This window comes from Canis lupus, chromosome 28 (assembly GCF_003254725.2).
Source record: "Canis lupus dingo isolate Sandy chromosome 28, ASM325472v2, whole genome shotgun sequence".
Classification (NCBI taxonomy): Eukaryota; Metazoa; Chordata; class Mammalia; order Carnivora; family Canidae; genus Canis; species Canis lupus.
The window spans coordinates 4,575,615-4,595,219 of record NC_064270.1 but is presented as its reverse complement, the minus strand read 5'-3'; the positions used below and the strand labels follow the sequence as shown (position 1 = coordinate 4,595,219).

General features: G+C 42.1%; 1 protein-coding gene and 1 long non-coding RNA gene across 3 annotated transcripts in view; one reads left to right on the top strand and one right to left on the bottom strand.

Annotated features, from left to right (window-relative positions):
• PANK1 (pantothenate kinase 1) overlaps positions 1-19,605 on the top strand; it is a 58,872-nt gene that overhangs the window by 8,942 nt on the left and 30,325 nt on the right. The gene's annotated exons all lie outside the window — the stretch shown is intronic.
• Positions 1-19,605, bottom strand: part of LOC125753936 (uncharacterized) — a 71,693-nt gene that overhangs the window by 49,601 nt on the left and 2,487 nt on the right. Inside the window, exon 2 of the long non-coding RNA XR_007406889.1 lies at positions 12,938-13,045. This is a non-coding gene — a long non-coding RNA (uncharacterized LOC125753936). The remainder of the gene's footprint in view (positions 1-12,937; positions 13,046-19,605) is intronic.

Genomic DNA, 19,605 nt, shown 5'->3' with positions numbered 1-19,605 from the left:
CCAGACCTAAATTCAGAGCCTCATTGCACTGTAGGTTTTTTTTTTTTTTTAAAGATTAATTTATTTATTTTAGATAGAGAAAGAGAGAGAGTGGAGAGGGAGGGGCAGAGAGAGAGAGTCTTAAGCAGACTCCACAGTGAGCACAGAGTCCAACCTGGGACTCCATCCCAGGACCGTGGGATCGAACCAAGAGTTGGGTGCTCAACTGACTGTGCCACCCAGGCACTCCAGCACTGTTTATAACAGTATGGCCTTAAGGTGAGATCCTCAACTTCTGGGAGTACTTCTTGAATAGAGAAAATGGTGCCCATCTTATTCATTGTGAGGACCAAATATGAAAAATGCAGATAAGTGTAGAAGAGAATGGTTGGACCCTGGTATGTGCATAGTAAAAGATATTTTGCTATTATCAGGAGCAACTATTAATAAAGGGCATTTAATATCAATATTATTGCTGTTATTTATCACAAAGGCTTTCAAAACTTCGTGAAATCTCAGAATTTCCATGAACTCATCTTTCCTGGACTGAACTCATCTTGCCTGGACTGAGATTGGGCTGGGGTTTCAGGGTACCTTCCAAACTGGCCTAACAACACATCCTGAGTGGAAGCTCCCCTAATTCCCTCTGACATTTCCAGAAGCAGGACACATGGCTTGTGTCACAATTCATGACCTCATTGTCACTTTCGTAAATTGCTCTATTGCAGCTCCAGAGATGGAACACATACAGCATGGCCCATCTGAGGGTAATGTTGGCAACTGTGGACTAAGAAGACTGTCATTCATTTTACTGCTAAACTAGTGTCAGGACAAAGTCATTTTTAAAAAAGGAAGTTTCTTCCTTTGATCTTTACGGTTTTATACCTCAGTCCTTGAGTGAGGCAGTTCATGCACAAAAGAGATGAGAAGAATTAAGAAAGGGAGCACTTTGCCTTTATATAAAAGCTGCATGAGTTGGACAAGGCTTCAGAGTTCAGAACAGCCGCATGGAATTTTGAGGCCTTTCTACCCTGCAGCCCAGCAAACTTTGTTCTGGCAGATGATGAAATGGCTATTTCTGGGCACTTGTTGTCTTTGGGACTGGAGTGTGAACCTTCTGTTGCACCTGGCCTTGACTCTATGCTGAATCTGGGCCACAGGGCCTTTAGCTTGCACCTCTGGACGGTCTGAGCCCGCATGAGCCTCTGTGAGCTGGGTCCAGCCTGGGTAGTGTCAGTTATTAAGAATCATCTGGGGCTTCTGGACAGACAACTTCTTTATAGCCTGAGGTAGACAGTCCAGGATTGAGAGAGGCAGGAGTGGACTTGTGTGACTTAAAGCTTGATATGGGTCAGCAGTGTGATGAGGCTTCCAGCAGAAGCCTCAATAAATGTTATCAGCTCTTATGGCTGGTGGTGTTAAGATGCCCTTCCTTACATGAAGTCAAATCATACTCCCATAACAACTTCTACCTTGACAGTCCATTATATCCAGTCCCTTTTCTATGTGATGGCTCACTGGATATTTAAAGACAGTTATTGGGGATCCCTGGGTGCCTGCCTTTGGCCCAGGGCGCGATCCTGGAGTCCCAGGATTGAGTCCCGCGTCAGGCTCCTGGCATGGAGCCTGCTTCTCCCTCCTCCTGTGTCTCTGCCTCTCTCTCTCTCTATGTCTATCATAAATAATAAATAAATATATATTAAAAAAAATAAAGACAGTTATTTTATCTTGACTTTTCCTTGGGGCCCTACCCTCTGAAAAACCAAGACCCACACACTCACCTGCCAGATGCCATCATTTTTGTGATTCAGTATTGGTTGTACTGGGTTGCCAAAAGTATTAAAGCTTAGACAGGATGATGGCCTCTTGGGATTGTCAGAAAGGGGATTAGGTAGTACTGGGCTGGGTAACCTTGAACACTGAGATTTATTTATTAATTTTTTAAAAAAATATTTTATTTGTTTATTCATGAGACACACACACACACACACACACGCACACACAGAGGCAGAGGGAGAAGCAGGCTCCATGCAGCGAGCCTGATGTGGGACTCGATCCTGCGTCTCCAGGATCACACCCTGGGCTGAAGGTGGTGCCAAACCGCTGAGCCACCCAAGCTGCCCAAGCACTGAGATTTAGTAAGCCTATGGGTCCCATGGAGGCTAACCAGTTTTTGTTCCTGTGGGCCACACTCTGCCCACAGGATGTGATACTTGGCTCCCTGTGATCCCAAGCTGGAGTGTAGCCTGATGCCAATTGCCTGGCTTGATTTTACTCAAATACTGTGGCATTTCCAAAGTCCCTAAACTCTGTGTATTCATCAAAGGACTTTAACATAATTGAGGCTTTCTATTTACTATTCATATTTTCCCAACTACCAATGGTTGGTGAACAACATCTAAAGACATGCTACGTATTTAGGGGAAGGAAAGGAATATCCGTTAGGTCAAGAGGATAATTCTTATCTTTTATGGAAGGTTTTCACTGTAAGGAAGTGGCCCAAATGTGATCTATTCTTTGGAATGACTGTATAATATGTCATCAACACTTACTGTTTTTCAAAGATTTTATTTATTTATTTATTTGATTGAGAGAGAGAGGGAGCACGTAAGGCCCTATCCCAGGAGTCTGAGATCATGATCTGAGCTGAAGGCTGACACTTGACCTGTTGAGCCACCTAGGCCCATATCATCAAATTTTAATTTTTGTATATTGTATTTTTTAAAGATTTTATTTATTTATTCATGAAAGACACAGAGAGAGAGGCAGAGACACAGGCAGAGGGAGAAGCAGGCCCCACGCAGGGAGCCAATGTGGGACTTGATCCCGGGTCTCCAGGATCACGCCCTGGGCCAAAGGCAGATGCCCAACCGCTGAGCCACCCAGGCATCCCAACATTTAATTTTTTTTAAAGTATTTATTTATTTATTCATTTATTTATTTATTTATGAAAGAGAGAGCATGTATGAGAGAGCACTAGCTGAGGAGGGGGAGAAGCAGACTCCTCGAGGAGCAGGAAGCCAGACATGGGCCTGCATCCCAGGGCCCTGGGATCATGACCTGAGTCAAAGGCAGCCAGTCAACCGACTGAACCACCTAGGTGCCCCAGTGCTATCATCTACACTTTTAAGAAGTGGTAAGGAATATCATGAATAATTATGCCAGGACCACAGGCACAAACTGGTGTTATCCTAGGCAAACCATGACAAGTCCCATGGTATGCTAGTGCCAGCTCCAACAGGCTCTGTGAGTCGACTGTACACTTTACTTCCTAACTCTGCATTCAGTATCCTTGTGTTGGTAGCTTGAAATTGGCTACGGTGGGTGTATTTACATTTAGAGAAATTGGTGAACAGTGAAAATCAAGGCTTTATTTTTCGAAAGCCAGTTGCTAAACATTTACCAGTACACCACTGACTAGAAAACAGGTCCTGGGTCATGCAAAGTGCCAGAGAGCATCAGTAATACAAGCTGAATTATTAAGGCATTTGAGTCAGAGAAGCGGAGGTCAGCATGTCCTCTGCTAAGTAAGGACAGTGACAGATGATGAGGAGTTAGACAAAGGAGCTTCATTCTCAGGAAAGAAGTATTCTACAATATCTGAGGGCCCACTATGGTGTAAGGGTAGAATTTTTAATCATATTGTTATTTGCCTCCCTCTCTCCCTCTTAATTTCCTACCCTTATGGGGATCCCTGGGTGGCTTAGCGGTTTAGCGCCTGCCTTCAGCCCAGGGCGTGATCCTGGAGACCCGAGATCGAGTCCCACATTGGGCTTCCTGTGTGGAGCCTGCTTCTCCCTCTGCCTGTGTCCTGCCTCTCTCTCTCTGTGTCTCTCATGAATAAATAAATAAAAATTAAAAAAAAAATTCCTACCCCAAATATGGTTGGGAATCAGTGCTGGATCACCCAGTAGTTAGAACAAGCAGGTGTTAGTGTACCAGCAATGAAACAGGAGAATTAAGGAAAGAAGAAAATAGTATATATGACTAATTGGTATATATCCATGCATGCACCAAAGTGCTAATCACAGGAAAATAAGAACTTTGGGCTTCTTTATACTCATTTTATGATTTACTACTGTTTTTATTTCGAATGACTTGAATTGTTTTGAGCTACATGTTCATTACATGTGGGTTGGGAACCAACATTTCTTTTTAAAATTGGTTTAAGTCGGGATCCCTGGGTGGCGCAGTGGTTTGGCGCCTGCCTTTGGCCCAGGGCGCGATCCTGGAGACCCGGGATCGAATCCCACGTCGGGCTCCCGGTGCATGGAGCCTGCTTCTCCCTCTGCCTGTGTCTCTGCCTCTCTCTCTGTGTGACTATCATAAATAAATAAAGAAAAAAAAATATTAAAATTGGTTTAAGTCTGGCCACAATGAGCTTTGCACCTTTCTAGGGTGATTTATAGTTAATTTATTGTTGGTGAAATGGCAGGGTGGAGTTGCTAGAGTATCTTCATGTTTCTGGTTTGGGCGGGCAGGTTGAAATTTGTCTCAGCCAGGGAGTGTGGTATGTTTGTTTTCACAAGAAGGATCTGTGGGGCAAAAGGGATTTCCCCCATTCATTCCCATTTAAATTTTACTCCAAAGGTGACTCATGAATGAATGCTCCACTGTCCACTCACTGTCTTGTAGGAATATTTGGAGAGTGTTGGGATTTTTTTTTTTAATATTTTTAAGTTGTTATTTATTTACTCATGAGATACACACACAGAGAGAGAGAGAGAGAGAGAGAGAGAGAGAGAGACAGGCAGAGGGAGAAGCAGGCTCCATGCAGGGAGCCCGACCTGGGACTCGATCCAGGGTCTCCAGGATCACGCCCTGGGTGGCTGAAGGCGGTGCTAAACCGCTGAGCCACCTGGGCTGCCCAAGTGTTGGGATTTTATTTTATTTTATTTTTTTAAAGATTTTATTTATTTATTCATGAGAGACACAGAGGTAGAGAGAGAAGCAGGCTCCATGCAGGGAGCCCGACATGGGACTGGACCCCGGGACTCCAGGATCACACCCTGGGCTGAAGGCAGGCACCAAACCGCTGAACCACCCAGGGATCCCCAGTGTTGGGATTTTAATTTTTTAATTTTTTTATTTTTTTAAATTTATTTATGGTAGTCACACAGAGAGAGAGAGAGAGGCAGAGACACAGGCAGAGGGAGAAGCAGGCTCCATGCACCGGGAGCCCGACGTGGGATTCGATCCTGGGTCTCCAGGGTCGCGCCCTGGGCCAAAGGCAGGCGCCAAACCGCTGCGCCACCCAGGGACCCCCCCAGTGTTGGGATTTTTACGAAAGCTTTTTATCTAGGAAAATTTCAAACCTTATACAAAACCAAAGTGTATACCCAAGAAGTGCTAATCACTCATCATTTAGCCTACCCGTCCATTCATGTCCAATCTATTTTATCTATTACATCCAAACCCCCTCCTTTCAAATTGGATGATTTGAAGCAAATATCAGATATGCCGTTTTGATGGTATATGTTTTCATATGTATTTCTAAAAGATAAAGAACTCCTTTTAAAAACATAACCCTAATCTGTTCATTCCTGAAAAAGTTAACAAGTGTTATTTTCAGCTGAAATGATGATGTTTTATGATGCACAGTTAGAGGAATAAATTCAGTTACCTAAGCACAGGTAAAATTGTTGCATCTTGTTTGTTGATAGATGAAAATTTGATATTGTGTTTCCTGGAAGGATTCAGTTTGGGGAAGAGGATTGTTTGTTTGTTTTGCCAGTTCCTGTTATTATTTGTTTATGATTAATTTTTAACCATTTCTTCAAGGTCTGAGAGTTGAAGCTTCATTCTTGTAATGAAATAATCCTGTGCCAAAAAGATGCTTGGGGATCACCCCAGAATCCATGGATTAGATTTGTATCTCCTATGTAGTTTTTGTTTTGAGATTGAGGGATTGGGGAACAGTATTCCAACCTTCTTTCCTCTGCATCCGCTAGAGTGAGAGCAGGCAAGCCAGCACTCATCCTGAAGACAGATAGGAACCAGGCCTGGGCTCAAGTTCCAAGTCTGGATGTGCTACATTCAGGGTTGAACCTGGGATTTACAGGAGGTTGACAGGAAGGGTATTGCTGAATTTGTGAGATTTGCCATTCCAGACAATCTTTAGACCTATGACTATGCATTTCAAATTAACCACAAAAGCAAAGAAAAAGATCCTGAATCTATTTAGTGTATCACTCTTATTTGTCAAGCATTCCTGGAGATCAAAACAGTTAAACATTGGTGAATTCTTATCTGTATAACTGCCAGGACTGGCTTACTTCTTGTCAGTATTATGAGTTTTTCAATTTTATGAAAAAAGGGTTCATATGCATTTTATAAATTTTTGTCTTCCTTGACAGAATACTGAGTATCATGTGACATTTTCTAATAACTTAGGGATATTGCTGATATCTGTTTTTATAATAGGTTGTATAAGTGATGATGTACAAATGGTTGTTGCTCTTTTGTTTTTTAGTTAATGGATATTTGTTATGCATCAGCTATGTATAAGATGGAACTCATAAAAAGGTCCAGGTATATTATTCAAAGTTCTTCTTTAAGAATATTTTTGCCTCTTTAAGAGCTGTAATTAAAAAGCATGTTGGAAACCACCTAACTAATGTTTGGGTGAGTTCCTTAACGTCTCATCCTCAGTCTGTCAGCTGTAAAATGGGCATAATAAGAATGCCTACCATGCTGGAATAAAATTAAAATTTTATTGTTTAATTAAAATTAAATCAAATATTGCATGTAAAGCTTCAGCACAGAAACTAGTACATAGGAAGCCCTTTATGGTAGTTGATACAGTGCTGCTGCTGCTGGATTAATCCATTTTTTGTAGACCTTGGAATAATCTTCTGAATTTTTACAAACAGACCATTGATCGGCACGTTGTTAGTTCTCAAGTCTTTTTTTTTTTTTTTTTTGAGATTTTATTTATTTATTCACGAGAGACACAGAGAGAGAGGCAGAGACACAGGCAGAGGGAGAAGCAGGATCCATGCAGGGAGCCCGACATGGGACTCGATCCCGGGTCTCCAGGATCGCGCCCTGGGCCGACGGCAGCTGCTCAACCGCTAAACTACCCAGGCATCCCAGTTCTGAAGTCTTTTAAAAAGTTTGGCTTGTGTACGTATGTTCATCTAAAATTGCACAAGCTGGGCAGCCCTGGTGGCTCAGCAGTTTAGCACTGCCTTCAGCCCAGGGCCTGATCCTGAAGACGCGGGATCGAGTCCCATGTCGGGCTCCCTGCATGGAGCCTGCTTCTCCCTCTGCCTGTGTCTCTGCCTCACTCTCTCTCTCTCTGTCTCTCATGAATGAATAAATAAAATCTTTAATAAAAAAAATAAAATTGCACAAGCTAATATACCACTTCAGTACAAATGTACCACACTCAATTAAATTTTAGGCAAGGCTTAGTTCTTTGCTTGGCAAATGCTCTCACTCTGGCATAGGTCACTTATATAATAACAAGTAAATGAATAACCTGTCCAGTTTAGAGTTTTAGCACTCACTATAAGGTTTAGATGCTTTTGTCTGATTTTTATGTTTTTTTACACGCAAACTGAGCTGTTATTTTTAGTGTTTAGCTTTTTGTGAAACATTTGCAGTAAATATTTCCAAGTTACTGAATCAGTTTTGATTCCAGAAATCCCCGGATTGCAAGGAAAGCTGTTCAAAAAACAGTTAGAATTTGCACCTACTCTCTGTGAGTCAAACTTTTCTCCACATTGTGTAATCCAAACAAAGTAGAAAGATAAATTGGATGCTGAAATTTAGGAGACTACACCTATCATCTATAAGTGATAACTGGCCAGTCTTTACATTCATCAAAACAGCTTTGTTCTCATAGATGAACTTTATGTTAAATATGTAATGTGTTTTGTAAAATAAATCAATGTAATGATGTTGTTCTTATCTCTCTCTCTCTTTTTAAAAAAAAGATTTTATTTATTTATTAATGAGAGAGAGAGGTAGACACACAGGCAGAGGGAGAAGCAGGCTCCATGCACGGAGCCCGACGTGGGACTCCATCCTGGGTCTCCAGGATCAGGCCCTGGGCTGAAGGCTGCGCTAAACCGCTGAGCCACCCGGGCTGCCCGCTCTTATCTCTTTCATATGGAGGTCCAGAGTTAAGATGTAATAAAAAATTTCCAAAAAAAAAAAAAAATTTCCAGTGCTAACTTGTTTGAAAATCTCACCTTAATGATGGAGAAGGGCACTCTGTCCCCAGACTAAATGGCACCAGATAAATAAAATATTTTGAATGGTCATATTTATATTTTTAAATATATTTATATTTTTAAAGTTGTAACCTCTTTTTCCAGTTAGATATTACATTTAGCTGTGCTTTGATAAAAATTGTTATAGTAAAAGGAAACACTTATTACTTATTACAGTGATCATCACTTCTGGAAACTTGCCAGCGATAAGCCAGAAGGCAGCTGAGAACCTGGAGGGAAGCAAAATGCTTCTAAGCAACCAAAATCCGCATTGGAAAGTAGATAAAATTGGAGATGCTTTTGCATTTTGCATTCAGAGTACTTCCTGTGCTCTCTGTCCGAGTCTATTTACTCTTACCAAAGGCACAGTTTTTTTTTTGTTTTGTTTTGTTTTTAAGATTTTATTTATTTATTCATGAGAGACACAGAGAACGAGAGAGGCAGAGACACAGGCAGAGGGAGAAACAGGCTCCATGCGGGGAGTCTGATGTGGGTGGGACTCGATCGGGGTCTCCAGGATCATGCCCTGGGCTGAAGGTGGCGTTAAACCACTGAGCCACCTGGGCTGCCCCAAAGGCACAGTTTTTAACAGACTTGCTTTTCTGGTTTCTCTGTATTCATATACTGAAGGTTTGGGACAGGTATACCTTGGTAACATTGATAGCAGTAAGAAATTAACAGCATTAGCCCAAAAGCAAGACAAAGAAAGCTATAATAGAGACAAAAGAATACTCAAGCCATAGCAGCCTGGCAAGCACAGATTCCTGTGGTTCTTGAGGGCATCAGTATATATAGTGGACACAAAAATTGATTCTCATATGCCCATCAATCATCAGGAAGAGCTAAAAAAATTTTTGTTTATTTTCTTTAAAAATATGGGAAAGTGGGGTCCCTGGGTGGCGCAGCGGTTAAGCGCCTGCCTTTGGCCCAGGGCGTGATCCTGGAGACCCGGGATCGAATCCCATGTCAGGCTCCCGGTGCATGGAGCCTGCTTCTCCCTCTGCCTATGTCTCTGCCTCTCTCTCTCTGTGTGTGTGACTATCATAAATAAATAAAAATTTAAAAAATATATAAAATAAAAAAAATAAAAAAAATAAAAATATGGGAAAGTGGGTCATACATTTTAGATTTTTTTCAAAAGCAATTATAATTTGGATTTATATTTTATTTATTTTTTTAAAAGATTTTATTTATTTGGAAGAGAGAGAACATGAGCAGGGAGAGGGACAGAGGGAGAAAGAGAAGAAGATGTTCTGTTGAGCAGGGGAGCCTGACATGGGGCTCCATCCCAGGACCCTGGGATTTTGACCTGAGCCAAGGCAGCTGCTTAACCAACTGAGCCACCCTGGTACCCCAATTTGGCATATATATATATATATATATATATATATGATTTTATTTATTTATTCATGAGAGACACAGAGAGAGAGAGAGAGAGAGGCAGAGACACAGGCAGAGGGAGAAGCAGGCTCCATGCAGGGAGCCCGACATGGGACTCGATCCCGGGTCTCCAGGATCACGCTCCAAGCCAAAGGCAGACGTTCAACCGCTGAGCCACCCAGGTGTCCCAGGCATTTATGCTTTAAAAGTTATATATAAAATGAAGGGATTAGGTCAGAGCTTTATATATCCATAATATCTGCTTTATTAAGATATAATTCACTCGCAATTCAGCCATTTAAAGTGTACAATTAGGTGGTTTTTAGCATATTCACAGAGTGCAACTTTTACCACAATCAGTTTTAGAACACTCCATTGCCCCTTCCCTGCCCCCAGAAAACTTAGTAGCAGTCTCTCCTTTTTGCCCCCACAACTCCCAGTGCCAGGCAACCACTATTTCTGCCTCTTACAGATTTACCTATTGTGGACATTTCATATATTGGAGTCATACAATATGTGGTCTTTTGTGATTGGTTCCTTTCATATAGCATAGTATTTTTCTTTTTTTTTTAGATTTTATTTATTTATTCATGAGAGATAGATAGAGAGAGAGAGAGAGAGAGAGAGGCAGAGACATAGGCAGAGGGAGAAGCAGGCTCCATGCAGGGAGACTGACATGGGACTCCACCCTGGGACTCCAGGATCACGCCCTGGGCAGACGCTAAACCACTGAGCCACCCAGGGACGCTAAACCACTGAGCTAAACCACTGAGCCACCCAGGGATCCCCTAGCATAGTATTTTTCAAGGTTTGTCTATGTTGCCTTTGGGCATATCAGTATTTCATTCCTTCTTATTGCTGAATAATACTTCATTGCATGGAGATAGCATAGGTTATTAGTCCATTCATCAATTGGTGGACATTCAGGTTGTTTCCACTTTCTGGCTATTATGAATAATGCTGCTATGAACATTTGCATATGTTTTTATGTGGACAGGTTTTCATTTCTCTTGGGTGTGTACCTGAGAGTAGACTTGCAACATCATATGCTAACTTACTTTTAACCTCCTGCAGAACTGTCAGTTTTCCAAACTGACCCTATTTTTTTTAAGATTTTATTTATTTATTCATGAGAGACACACAGAGAGAGAGAGAGAGAGAGAGAGAGAGGCAGAGACACAGGGAGAGGGAGAAGCAGGCTCCATGCAGGGAGCCCGACGTGGGACTCAATCCCGGGACTCCAGGATCACGTCCTGGGCCAAAGGCAGGCGCTAAACCGCTGAGCCACCCAGGGATCCCCCAATAAATAAAATCTTAAAAAAAAATTATAGCTACTCTAGTGAGTTCGAAGTGATATCTCATTGTGATGTTAATGTGCATGTCCCTCAACAGCTCTTCTGTCCCTCCAGCACTCACATCCTATGGATTTAAACTTTTTTTGTGGGATTGAGTGTCATCTCCGGTTTAATGATAAGGTTCTTGAATGGCTAGGAAGTGTCAAGCTTTACTTTGTGATGGTTATTGTGCCTGAGAGGAAACCCTGCTCAGGACAAAACAGATTTCACTCATAGCAAGTTTTTGCTCTTTCCTGATTTTTCTTGATTAACGATCAGTCTTTGCAGACCAGAATGAAAGTGCCAAGGGAGACAGGCTTATTGCCATATTGCAGCACTGTGCCACAATACCGCATAAATGTCTCTTTTTGAATCAGTGGATCCATCAACATGTAGTTGCTCTCAGATTATTTGAAGAGGGGCTTATGATCTCCTCTTGCTTTTAGCTTGCAATGCCATGTGAGCAGTTGGCACATCTTTCCTCAGTCACCACTCAGCTCAACTTTAAAAATTTGCCAGACTTTCATGGTTGGGCTGAACTAAATGAATGGAGCCTATTTCTGGTAAACCTGTTCTTCCACCCGGTGTTGCCACTAGCAATGTGCTTCTCCCCGAAGCCTCTAATTAACCACTCCCTGGTATTAAATTATCAATAGCATCCCTAGAGTAGGTAAGTACGCTCTGGTGGCTTGTCAAGACAGAAAGCTAAACCTCTTGATGGTTTAAACCGGGATTTGTTTAAGCAGGTAATGAGATTGCGCTCTTGAGCCTCAGTACAGGCATTAGGTAGCTGGCAGAACCCATTCCTGGGTGGACGCTCCAATCAGTTCTGGGTTCTGAAATGATCACACTGGAGATAATAATACAGGGCCACTTTTTGTCCCTTGGCACATCTATGCAGAATCTTCTTTTTGGTTCAGGGCCTTTCTTTCTTTCTTTCTTTCTTTCTTTCTTTCTTTCTTTCTTTCTTTCTTTCTTTCTCTTTCTTTTTCTCCTCCTCCTCCTCCTCCTCCTCCTCCTCCTCCTCCTCCTCCTCCTCCTCTTCTTCTTCTTCTTCTTCTTCTTCTTCTTCTTCTTCTTCTTCTTCTTCTTCTTCTTCTAAGATTTTATTTTTATTTACTCATGAGAGACACACAGAAAGGCAGAGACACAGGCAGAGGGAGAAGCAGGCTCCATGCAGGAAGACCGATGTGGGACTCGATCCCATGACTCCCGGATCATGCCCTGAGCCCAAGGCAGACACTCAACCACTGAGCCACCCAGGTGTCTCCAGGGACTGTATTTCTGATGACAAAGGTGGCATTATTAGAGTCAAGGACCACATGGAAGGTTGATACTCACCTTTGTTGCCTCTATATTGGGCAGGACAGACAGCTTCTTGATGAGAAATAGGGACAATGAACTTGGCAGTAATTGTGTCCTTCCCCCTCTTCCACTTCCTCAGCCTGACAACATGACTGCGGAATGGGACACAGTTTTCACTTGGCTATCATTTCCCCTCCTTACGACCTAGGACAGAGATCCAGGGCTTGACTGTGGGGGTGACTAGAGTGACATCCCTCTTGCTCTGATTTTCTCTCATGAGGGTGGCAGGGAGGGGCTCCAGGACCTTGAGAAAGGGACTGCACCTCACTGAGCTGCTCAGCAACTTGAGAAAGAGACTCAAGGAAAAGTTGTTTTAATCGCATGGGTTTGACATTTTGGATCCCCCCATCTGTAGCTTCATCTTGTCCCTGCTTCCTCCTGGCCCAGGTCCAAGCTGAGAAACATTAATGTGTAACACCAGAATGGAGCCCTGCAAGACCTTTCTTTCCCCCTCTCTCTCCAACCTTAACCTAAAAAAAAAAAAAAAAAAAAAAAGTAACACAGCTTTTATGTTGGTGTTTCTGTTTGTCTGATTTCATGTGGTTGTCTTTGTCAAGGTCATCCACATGGGTTGCAGATCAAAGAACATCTGCTCACCTGACCTAAATACACCAGTACTGTTGTGTGAGCTAACTTCTTTATGGAGGAATGCATGGTTACCTTTAAAATGGCAGCCACTGGGAGCGGAGCACACTGACGGAATTTGGTCATCTGTGGAACGTTTCTAGAAAACCCATGGCCATGGGTTTCATCATGAGTGGATGATACCTGGAAATTCAAAAGCTGTATTTAAAATGTAAAAACCACCTGCAGCACTCATGATATAAATTATCCATTAATAATTTCACTAACAAGCAATTAGGTGTGTTCAGGTCCCTTTGGGGAATGGGAACATCTACCAGGTCATTACCAGGCACTCCCCCAGCCATCCACCTCAGAGCTCCTTCACCGTTACAGCAAGAGGAGCCCATTCAGAGGGATTTTGAACTTGGCCAGTGAGAATTAACGCCGCCCCCTCCACCCCAAAAACGTTTTCTCCAGTCCCTCTGTATCTTAATCTCCAGGCTGTGGCCTGGGAGTCTATATTTTTAACAAGTGCCTTTGACAGTTTTTATAGTAAGGCAAATTTGAGAAAGCACGTGGCTGAATATAGCCTGTCGTTTTTAAAAATAAGTGCAATTAAAGCTTTCACTTCAAATTTAGTTGCACGAAATACTAAAATTGAAGTTGCTTTAAGGAAATACAATTATTGTAAACAAACCATAGTTACCTAGTTCACATTGCAAATGCAAAGCAGACTCAGGCTGGGGGTCCTGTCGGGTCTAACCTGTGACTGGGTGTGAAGCAAAATGTAAACAGAGACTCACTTTCATGAACCCCTAGCACTTTGGCCTCTATGTGCTCCTTCTTCCATAAAACATTTCAAGTTGTAATTTTCAACACTGTTGGTATAAAGATGAATGTGTTGATATGACATATTACATTTTCTTTGACCTGAAAGTTTATAGTTTTCTTCTTGTTTTATGAGAAATTACACCATTTTCACGAGTGCCCAAAAAAGATGGCAGGCCCTAGGCACCCAAGCCTAGCCTTAGTGCAGAACAGACCACCTGGGCCTGCAGGGCGGAGTTGGTGAAACCCAGGCTTTAATTCTGGTGGCTGATGTGATAATATTTCTGCTGCCTCAGAGGTTCTGAAAGGAATCCTTGCTATTCCCTTTTTCGCTCTCATATAAGAGAATATAATCATATGATCAGTCTTTTTGTTTCCATCCCAGTGAGAGGGAGAACGTTGACAGGAGTCAGAGGCTGTGCCAGTGGAAGAATGGTTATCGTCACACAGGGATGTGTGTGGCCTTTCCCACGGTGATCCTTTCCCACAAACATATCTCTGCCCCCATAAGTGCGTTTTTGTTTTTGTTTTTGTTTTTTAAAGATTTTATTTATCCATTCATGATAGACACAGAGAGAGAGAGGCAGAGATACAGGCAGAGGGAGAAGCAGGCTCCACGCAGGGAGCCCGATGTGGGACTCGATCCCGGGACTCCAGGATCGCGCCTCGGGCCAAAGGCAGATGCTCAACCACTGAGCCACCCCATAATCCCCCATAAGTGCGTTTTGCATTGCCAAATTTAACGTACAGGTTTTGCCCCGCCAGTAGTGCAGGTGGGTAAATCAGGACTCTTTCTACCCTAACTTCCCACCTGTCAAGTGTCTAACTGATTCAATAACTTTGTCCCCAGGCTTTCCTTGTCATTGATAGCTTGTGTCTAATGGATTTCAATAAGAGGTTTGATCTGGGCAGGGTATTGTGTAGGGAGGAAGGGGCTGCTGACCTGGGGAATGCAGGCACACAGGTGGGACTACAGATCTGCTGTCAGCTCACTGAAGCAAACATAAAATAATTTCTTTTTCTTTTGCAACATTAGAGTGAAGTTTTGGATTGAGAATTCTAAAATAACTCTTGATTATTGGGTGCCTGGGTGGCTCAATTAGTTAGGCGTCTGATCACCTCAGGTCATGATCTCAGGGTCCTGGGATCAAGTCCCAGGTTGGGCTCCCTACTAGCAGGGAGTCTGCTTCTTGCTCTCTCCCCCAGTAACTCCTCCAGCACCTCCCCCTCATCATGCTTTCTCTCTCTCTCTCAAATAAATAAATAAATAAATAAATAAATAAATAAATAAAATGTTATAAATAAAATAACTGATTATTAAGATTAAATGTATTACGGTAAACAATTGGAAAGCATCATCAGAAAAGCCAGAAGGAAAAAATTAGCCTAATCCACGACCCAGAGATAACAGCTGTTAACATATCCACCTGAAGTTTCTAGTCTTGTTTTCTGTGCACAAATAGCTATATAACTTTCTTTTTTTTTTTAATTTTTATTTACTTATGATAGTCACAGAGAGAGAGAGAGAGAGGCAGAGACACAGGTAGAGGGAGAAGCAGGCTCCATGCACCGGGAGCCCGATGTGGGATTCGATCCCGGGTCTCCAGGATCGCGCCCGGGGCCAAAGGCAGGCGCCAAACCGCTGCGCCACCCAGGGATCCCGCTATATAACTTTCATACAAAATTGTAATCATGTACAGTGTACCATTGAATCACCTGCCTTTTTCACCTAACAACATAAAATGAACGTTCTCCTCACATCATTCAATGCCATCCTACAAAATGATTTTAATGGTGGTATTTTGTTCCTTTATGTTAATCAGTAATCGTTTATTTAGTTTAGTTAACTCATTCTGTATTTTTGGACAATAATTAATTTTCTCACTCTTAGTAAAAGTGAAGTGGTTTTTTAAGATAAATTTTTGAATGCATGCATAATTATTTCTTTAGGGTAAAGTGGAACTGATGTATTATAAAAAATATGAGGAATCTGGAGCTTTTTCATAGCTATTTCCAAGAACCCTGTGGAAAGATTGCACCAGTTTCCATTCCCACTGGTGCTCTGTAAGTGTTTATGTCCTTAAACCCTTGCTAACACTAGGAATTGCCACGTGACTAAAGTTCAAAGGAAGGGAACCTGGTGTGCATGAATTTGGAAGAAAACATGACTCAAGTTTCTTTGCATAGAATATTTAATGTTTAATGCATAGAATATTTAATTATTGCTCTATGTGCAATAATTATGGTTCCTCTACAGTGTTACAGAAACCATTTTATTAAATTTTACACTTTCTTCAAAGTCTTAAATAGCTCTTAGGTTTTCCACTCTTCTGTTTCACACAGTGAAAAGCATGGTTTTGGAGGGCTGTGTGTTGTGTGTCTAGGATGTTGTGCTTAGGCCGATGTGAGTGGGCAGGACTTCAGTGACCAGGGAGCCAGCCTCCACCTTATAGCTTAGTCAGTGGCTCAAGGAAAACTCACCATGACCATTCTGTCTGGTGGGCTGCTGTCACTACAAGAGACAGGTAACTCAACTCAGACAAGGCTTGCAAAATGGGGAGCTTAATGGCTCATGAACCTGAAAATAAATGGGTCCAAACTATTGAGGCTGACCTTGGGCAATCCTTGATCTTTCTGAGCCATAATTTTCTTATCTGTAAACAGGATGTTGGACTTGACCTAAGGTCTCTTTCACCTATTAAAGTTAAATGTTTCTATGAGTATATCAACAAAGACTGCATTAGACTACCAAATAAATTTAGACATAGGGAAGGCAAGCCTAGCCCTCAGAGAACTAATTCTTTTAAGAAATACAATTCTATTACACACTTAGATCTAAGTTAACAAAGTTTGTGGGGTTTTTTTTTTTTAACAGGTAGAGGTCCTTAAGCAACTTCAACATAATTAGTCTTCATGTAGTGTAAAAATATCAGTGTTGTAGAAGTTTTCTTTTTTTTCCCTGTTTGATTATACAAACGTCAAATATCTTTTCTACCCATTAATTTGCTCAACAGATCTATCTGTGTGGCATCTGGATGGCTCAGTCAGTTAAGCATCCGACTCTTGATTTCGGCTCAGGTCATGATCTCAGGATCCTGGGATAGAGCCTCATGTAGGGCTCTGCACTGAGCTTGGAGTCTGCTTCTTCCTCTCCCTCTGCTCCTCCCCCTGCTTGCATGCTCTCGTACTCTATCTCAAATAAATAAATAAAATCTTAAAAAAAAAAAACAAATATATTCAGAAGTAGTGGGAAAAGAAATTCAATCCCACTGTTCCCTATTAATAATTATTTCAACAAATTCCAACCTGGTGGAACCTCAAGAGATGTGTTAAGCTGTGCAAGACAGCAACTGGTTGCTGAGTCAGGGAGCCCAAAGGCACTAATCTTGCACACAGGAAGAAATATTGGTATTAGTGAACTTTGCCTCATCAGAAATACCTTAAAGCTCTGGCTGGTTGTTCAAGAGGACATAGATTTTCTAGTGTCGGGCTCCCTTAGCCTTTTAAAATTGTTTCTTTGACTTGGTAGGAAACCTTTTCTGTGTTCTAGTGTTGAGGGTTTTTTTTGTTTTGTTTTGTTTTTTGATCTTTGCTCATTGATGCTATTTGGAATTCACTGTGTAACCCTTTAAATTTACTGCAGGTAGTATAGGTTCTTCTCAGAGACTATTCAAGTGTTCCAAAAAGATCATTAAAAAACAGGCTTTTTTTTTTTAAGATTTTTATTTATTTATTCATGAGAGACAGAGAGAGAGAGAGAGAGAGAGGCAGAGACACAGGCAGAGGGAGAAGCAGGCTCCATGCAGGGAGCCTGACGGGGACTGGATCCTGAGACTCCAAGATCACGACCAGAGCTGAAGGCCGTGCTAAACCGCTGGGCCACCCAAGGCTGCCTTACAGGCTTTGTTTTAAATCCATCAGCTACTAATAAAACTTTTAACTATTTTCACCACAATATTTGGAATACAGATTCATGTCATAGTTTTAAATTACTACCAGATTACCAATCTCGGTTTGTGTTTGGAGAAATTTTTAGACAGGGCAGCCCAGATGGCTCAGCCGTTTAGCGCTGCCTTCAGCCCAGGGCCTGATCCTGGAGACCTGGGATCGAGTCCCACGTTGGGCTCCCTGCATGGAGCCTGCTTCTCCCTCTGCCTGTGTCTCTGCCTCTCTCTCTCCCTGTGTGTCTCTCATGAATAAATAAATAAAATCTTTTAAAAAAATTTTTTTAGACAAAAATAAATGCAATGTTAAATGTTTTATTAACACTCAGCTACCACATGTTTGTCAGCCATACTGGCAGTCTCTGGATCTGGTTCTGCAGGAGAGGGAAGGTTCCAGGGGGGAAAAATAGCCGGATTTTGATGGAGGGTATACTTGTCAGGATAGGCAAACCATCTGCATCACGATCTCCAAATCTCAGTGCCTTAAAACAATAAAGGTTTATTTCTCATTCACACTATAAACCCATTGAGGGAGTGGCTGGGGGCTCCATTCTGGCTCATCATCACTCTGACTCAGATGATCAAACAATCATTATCTTGGATTTTGCCGGTCATGGTAACAAAGAAAGTGTTCTGAAGGGTCTCACCCCAGCCATAAGTGCTCTTGCCTGGAAGTGACATACACCATGTCCATGCATAACTCACTGACTGGATGAGGCACGCCGCCCAGCTCAATTATAAACTGGCCAGGACCTGCAGTGTGACCCCATGGGCCCAGAAGGAAAAGAACCAGATATCCTTGGCCAACAGCACTAGTGGCTACCACAATGTACTTCTCTGATTACCAGATACTTGCCTTGCTTTCCCCAACTGCAGGCAACAGACAGGGATTCCCACCCCAAAGTAGACAGCCCTGAAGCTGCACCCAGTCATGGCATCTGGATGATGTGCAGGAGGACCTAAGTTAAGGAGTGATACAAAGTGGTTTCAACATCAACTCTGGATGTGGGTCCTCTTGAGCTAGAGACTTCTGAACTAAGCGGCCAGTTACCTGCGGCGCCCCTCCCCCACATCGTATATTAATAAATAATGGTAAAAAATGATTGGAAAACCCAATATACATTCCTACTCAGAAAAGAGGTGAATGAGAGACATCCATTCGTTGGTCCTCATTGTTCTAAAATGCTGACAAAGCAATTCTGAAATCCATCTATGCTCCATTGCTCCCTGACTTGCAAGTAGAGGATGTTCCTCTGGGGTCTTGATTGTTTTCTCGGAAGGGGGCTCCCCAATCCATTGCTCTCTTTAGGCCTTGGCTTTTCCAATAACCTCCTGGATCACAACTAAAGTGAGACTGAAGAATATGCTTTTTCAGCTGACGTTAGAGGGTTGGGGGCTCAGGCGTTCGCTGGCAGTACAACTCTTTTCAAAAGGAAGTAAGTTTCCTATCTACTTAACTCTAGTTTATTTTCATATGCCCAGCCTCTGTCCTTGGCAAACTTCTGCTCACTGGATGCTTTTGTAGTTTTGCTTTCAACATTTCTTTATTGACTTAATTGATGATACTTTGAGCCTGTCAGCCTTAGGTGGGGAAGCCACACCTCCGATCTCTTTTTCCCTGAGGAATTCTAATTGAAAGAATTAACTAAGAAGCCCTGACCATAACTGCATCTTTACTTGGAGACTTCATAACCCTTTAAAAGTGTTAAGAGTGTGATAGCCAGTTCTCCTGCTTTGAACCTCGCCTCACAACTAAGTGCTAATTGACCTCTTGCAAGCAAAGCCTTTCTCATTTCTGTTTCATTGTTTATCTGTTGGGGAAGAGAAACAGCTGCTTTTTCCAACCCTGCAAGTCTGATTTAATGGACCCTATTCTCTCTTCTTTTTGTTTGTAAACCAGTCAATTACTTTCTGGGCACACTTTTTTTAATGGTAAATTTCTTTTTATTTTTTATATTTAAATTCAATTAATTAACATAGTGTATTGTTAGT